A 6178-nucleotide genomic window follows, 5' to 3' on the forward strand; every position below is an offset into this window, starting at 1 on the left:
GTTTCTGGGATATCCCCTTTGGGTGGTTGATGATGCATGGAGGGGATTGGAACCATGGCAGTGAGATGATATAAGATGGAATGAATGTAAAACTGAAGTTCTCCCATGTAAGCTATCATATAATTCACAATAAAACATTAAATAATAATAATAATAATAATAATAATAATTTCACATTCATTGTTAAAAAGAACATTTCATGATCTGTCCTAAAGTGCAAAGCTGTCAGAAATGGGATAATATCAAACACCTACAAGGAAGACCCGTTAATATAAATACTATTAAAATTTGCTCTTCAAACACTATTACCGAAGATATGCAAATTGAAGTATTTTACCAACTGCTACAATCTGAAATGGATCAAACATGAAATCAAGAAGCATTGTGATCCAAATGGTAAAGTTGGAAACAAAGAAGAAGGTTTAGCAGTTGAAAAACTTAACATTGATGATGGAAACTACTCTAGGGATCACATGATAGAATTTTGCAAGACCAATGATATTTGCAAATATCTTTTTTTTTCAACAACATAAACAGTGTTTGAACACTGTGGATTGATTACACAGGAATCAAACAGACCACATCTGTATAAAGAAACTTAGATGAACTTCAAAGTCACCAGTCAGAAAAAGGCCAGGGGCCAACAACAGAATAGCCTATCAACTGTTCATATGCAAGTTCAGGCTGAAGCCAAAGAAAATTAAAAGAAGTCCACAAAATTCAAAATATAACCTAAACTTAGAGACCATATCAAAAATAGATTTGACGCACTGAAGCCTAATGATCAAAGACCAGATAAGTTGTAAAAGGACATCATATATGAAAAACCCAAAAGGTAACTGAAAATATGGGTAGGAGGGGGGAACAAAATGTATGCCAGACAAGACTCTGAAATTTGCTCTTGAATGTAGAGAACCAAAGAAAAAAATGTAAGCCTAACGTTGCAATACTGAAAGATTCTATGAACAAATTATTAAATGGTCAAGGAAGCATAAAAAAAAAAGATGGAAGGAATACCCAGTCACTGTACTGAAAATAACTCATTGACTTTCAATCATTTCAAGAGTCAGAACATGATTCTTCTTGGCAAAGATAATGCAAGAGATACAAATAAAGGTTTAACATACAAATGTAGAGAAGCTGTCACAAAATATTTAAGGACAGTCTTTCTTTACCTATATATAGAAAAAATTTCTAAACATAGATGTCTCTATACCGGAGAATCTCCTCCTATTTGCAAAGCCTTTATTTGTAACATCTATTTTCCTGTGGTGGTGGTGGTGGTGTGTGGTGGAGTCGGTTCTGACACAGCCACTCTGTACAGGGTTTCTGAGGCTGTAAATCTTTATGGGAGCAGAAAGCCTCATCTTTCTCCCAGGGAACGGTTGGTAGTTTCGAACTGCTGATCCTGAGGTTAGCAGCCTGATTTGTAATCACGACGCTACCAAAGCTCCTTATTTTCCTATAGAAGAATGCAAAAAAGAAACTTTTTGATTGACTGTTTCTTCAAAAAGATATATAACTGGCCTGTTCGTGTTGCTAGTGACCTGCCTCTCAATTTTCAGTGTCTTTGTACTGAAACTTTTTCAGTTTTGAAGTTAAAAATTGTTGTTGTTGTTAGGTGCCATCGAGTCTGTACCGACCCATAGCAACCTTATGCACAGCAGAATGAAACACGGTCTGATCCTGGGCCAACCTCACTACTGTTGCCATGCTTGAGCCCATTGATGCTGCCACTTGGCCAATCCATCTCACTGGGGGTATTCCTCTTTTTCTCTGACCCTCCACCTTATCAAACATGATATCCTTCTCCAGTGACTGATCCCTCCTGACAAGATGTCCGAAGTATGAGAGACAAAGTTTGGCCATCTTGGCCTCCAAGGAGCACTCTGGCTGCACTTCTTCCAAAACAGATCTATTGGTTCTTTTGGCAGCCCATGGCACTTTCAATATTCTCCTCCAACACCATAACTCAAAAGCATCAATTCTTCTATGGTTTTCCTTATTCACTGTCCAGCTTTCACATGCATATGAGGTTATTGAAAATACCATGGCTTGGGTTAGCCGCACCTTAGTCCTCAAGCTGACATCTTTGCTTTTCAACACTTTAAAAAGGTCTTGTGCAGCAGATTTGCCTAGTGCAATACATTAAAAATAGTAATGTCTTAAAAATATTTTGAATCATATTAAATAACCAAGTTTATATTTTATTAAGCCACAATTAAATGACACATCTGCATTGTTGCTTTTATTAAAGTGATGTATTTGCGTGGTTCTGGTATGAGGGTTATGCTCACTTGAAAAGTTTGAGTAAGATTGGTGTCAGCTTTTCTCTGAATGTTAGGTAAAATTCACACGAATAGCTATCTATTGTTGTTGTTAAGTGCCGTCAAGTTGGTTCCAATAGTTGGTTCCAACCCATAGTGACCCTGCATAGGGTTTCCAAGGAGCAGCTGGTGAGCTTGAACCTCTGGCCTTTCAGTTCAAATGGCTTTTCAGTTTGGCACATTAACCCACAGCACCACACCAGGACTCCTATCTGCAGCTTGGTTGTTTTTTTTTTAAGTTTTTATTGTAAACTGAGTGTTAGTTTACATGGGGGAGCATCGACTTTACTCCATCGTTTCATTGCAGTGATTACAGTCCCCTCTGTACATCATCATTCAACAATATTTGCTTCTATTCCCTCTGTTTAATTTGTTGTTGTTGGTGGTGGTGATGGTTTTTTGGGGGGAGGGTACACAGAAACACTCAGGAATATATAATCATTTAAACAACCAAAGGGCACATTCTGCAAGCCTGGCTCCTGGCCACCAGCACCAGTTCCTCTCTTTCCATGAGTCCAGATGGACCTGGATTTGTTTGTTGGGAGTTTTTTAATGACCTAATCAATTTCTTCTTTTGTTACAGGTCTGTTCAGGTTTTTACTTCAATCTGTGTTAGTCTTGGTAGATAGTGGTTTTCTAAAAATGTGTCCATTTTTTTCTATATTTTCCAACTTATTGTCATACAACTCTTTATAGTATTCTGTTATTATCCGTTTCATTTCCTTTGGATCTCTTTGAAGTCATCCATATAGTTTCTTATGCGTGTTATTTGCATCTTCTCCCTCTTTTCTTTTGTTATATTTTCCAATGATTTGCCAATTTTATTAATCCTTTCAAAGAACCAACTTCTTGTATTGTTGATTTTTTCTACTGCTTTTCTGTTTTCGAATTCATCCGTTTCTGCTTTAATGTTTATTATTTCTTTTCTTCTGGTGACTGGAGGCTTACTTTCCAGGTATGTTTCTAATTGTATTACCATGTTGATTTGGGGTCTTTCTTCTTTTTGTATGTGTGCATTTACTGCTGTAAATTGCCCTCTATGAACTGCTTTGACTGTCAACCTCTGCTCCACTGTCTCAGGGTTCTGAGAAGCCAGTTCTGAGGAGGAACCTACTGTCAGTCATCAAGGCTTCTGGGGTTCCTGAGACTGAGCTCCCTACCAGGGTCGTGGACACCCCTTGTGGGGAAAGTAGGGGTCAAGGATCTGCATTTGGAACCCGCCCCCTAGGGGCACTCAGGTGCAAAGTGACTGGTTATTAAAGAGTTCAATATGAAGAGGGGGAAATTTTCAAGTTGTAACTCTTTATGAAGAGTTTGAGACAGGAGAGGCTGCCAGAGAGACTCAAGCAGGGTATATGGGGAGAGACGTTCCCTGCAAAGTTCGATGTCTAATGGCAGCAAACAATCTTCCAGGATTACACCAAGCACAGTTGTGGGTCTTTGGACAGAGGGTTTCTCTTACCTCGTGATTGACTAGAACAGGTTTCAAATTTTACTCATATTTAAGTACGAAATACCCCCTGTCCAACATTGAAGGGTATGGGCAGACGCACTGGGATGTGCCCATAAGAGGTGGGTGTCTTGGGTGGTCTCCCATGAATGCCACTAGTGCACCCCTACCCCCACCCCCTCATCACCTTTCCCTCCTCTCAATCCCTTTCCAATATCCTCCTCACTTGCTCTCAGCTCACCAGGCCCAGCCCGGCCCGCCCACTTTCTCCGACCCCCCGCGTGGTCTTCACTCCCATAAACCATCTCCACCACTGGCCATCCACACATCCCGCCCTCACCTGGGTTCGCCCTGCTGCCGCCTCTTCACCGCTCCGCCCACACGCTCCTCGCCGCCGCTTCTGCCGCCTAGGTTTCTGTGCCCCACGGTCGCCCAGCTTTTGGGACCCAACACCCCAGACCTGACGCATAGGCGTCTTACCTGCGCCACCACCATGGTCAACCCCAGTGCCACGCGTCGTCGCCTCCGCCGCGCCGCCGCCGCCGCCACCACCGAGAGCCCCGCGCCCACCATGGCCGGGCAGCAAACAGGTAGCAGGAAGCGGAAAGCGCCCTCCTTTGAGGCGGGCTCCAGGAGCTCGTCGTCGCAAGGTCTAGTGACAGAGGCGGCTGTGGCGGCAGGGGAGGACGGCGAAGGGCCGCTGCTGCCCAAGAAGCAGAGGCGCCTGGCGGCGCGACGCTCACTGCTTCGCTACCTGAAGGGCCGCGAGGTGGGCGCGCGCGCCTGCTCCAGGCCCGGGGTCTTCGAGGGCGAGCTGCGCGCTTATTCGGTGCACAAGCTGCCTGCTCTGCTGAGGGAACGCAAGCTGGCCCTGGGCACCCTCAACAAGGTCTTTGCGTCACAGTGGCTGAACACCAGGCAGGTGGTGTGCGGCACCAAGTGCAACACGCTCTTCGTGGTAGATGTGTACCCAGGCCAGATCACGCACATCCCTCTGCTGAGCGACAGGGCGCCGCCGCTGGCCCAGGCCCAGGCCCAGGGGAGCTGTGGCATCCACGCCATCCAGCTGAACCCTTGTAAGTCGCTGCTGGCCATGGGGGGCGAAAACCCCAACAGCCTGGCCGTCTACCAGCTGCCCACACTCGACCCCTTATGCTTGGGCGATCGCCGTGGCCACAAGGACTGGATCTTTGCCCTGGCCTGGATGAGCGACAATGTGGTCGTGAGTGGTTCCCGCGACGGCACCATGGCGCTGTGGCGGGTGGATCCTGACATGTGTCATGGCTGCCTGGCCTGGCACAACAACGTGGGCCTCCCGGTGTACGCCCATATCCGCCCCAGAGACCTGGAGCCCATCCCCAGGGCCAGCACCAGCCCCACCAACCGCAAGGTGCGAGCCCTGGCTTTCAGCAGCAAGAACGAGGAGCTGGGGGCCGTGTCCCTGGACGGCTACTTCCACTTCTGGAAGGCCCGGAGCACCTTGTGCAGGCTGCTGTCGGTCCGTTTGCCCTACTGCCGAGAGAACGTGTGCCTGACCTACTGCAACGACTTGTCCCTGTACGCAGTGGGCTCCCAGTCCCACGTCTCCTTCCTGGATCCACGTCAGCGCCAGCAGAACCTGAGGCCCCTGTGCTCCAGGGAGGGCGGCACGGGCGTGCGCTTGCTAAGCTTTCATCATCACCATCTGCACCGGCCACGGGGCCCTGCTCTTCTATGACATCAGCGCCCAGAAGTTCCTGGAGGAGAGGGCCTCAGCGGCCACTCAGCTCACTCCTGGGCCCACTAGAAGGAAGCTCAAGCTCACCGCTGGGAGAGGCTGGCTCAACCACAATGACTTCTGGGTGAACTACTTCGGTGGAGTAGAAGAGTTCCCCAATGCCCTCTACACCCACTGCTACCACTGGCCTGAGATGAAGCTCTTCGTGGCTGGGGGGCCTCTCCCTTCAGGCCTCCACGGGAACTACGCGGGTCTCTGGAGCTAAAAACAGACGTCTGGGTATCAAAGTATTAATCTGCATACAGTTTGTTCTTCAGGCTTCTATGGTGCTTTTAACTCTGCAGCTTTTTTCTTCCAGGTGGAACCCTACTAGTTTGCCTGTGTTCATAATATTCCACAGAGAGAGGAAGAGACCATTCTAAACTTGGCTTTAAGACTTCTCCCACCTTACCTAACACTATCTTTTTTACCTTTTCATAAAAAGAGTGCTTAATTGTGCTCCCTCTTTGAGTGATTCACAGGCTCTTTCTTTAGTCATTCATGGTTACCACAAGTCAGTCCTTTAGTTCTGTTTTGTTGTTTTTGTTGTTAAATGCAGTCAGGTCATTCTGACTCAATTATCACCCTATATAGGGCTTCTGAGGAGCGACTGGTGTCTTTGAGCCCAGCCTACCTTGCAGTTAG

At 46.6% G+C, this 6178-nt stretch overlaps 1 pseudogene; it reads left to right on the top strand.

The window, feature by feature from the left end:
* The first annotated feature begins 4348 nt into the window (after positions 1-4348).
* LOC102826624 lies at positions 4349-5759 on the top strand (annotated as a pseudogene).
* The last annotated feature ends 419 nt before the right edge of the window (positions 5760-6178 follow it).

This window comes from Chrysochloris asiatica, unplaced genomic scaffold (genome assembly GCF_000296735.1).
Source record: "Chrysochloris asiatica unplaced genomic scaffold, ChrAsi1.0 scaffold00051, whole genome shotgun sequence".
NCBI classification, from domain to species: Eukaryota; Metazoa; Chordata; class Mammalia; order Afrosoricida; family Chrysochloridae; genus Chrysochloris; species Chrysochloris asiatica.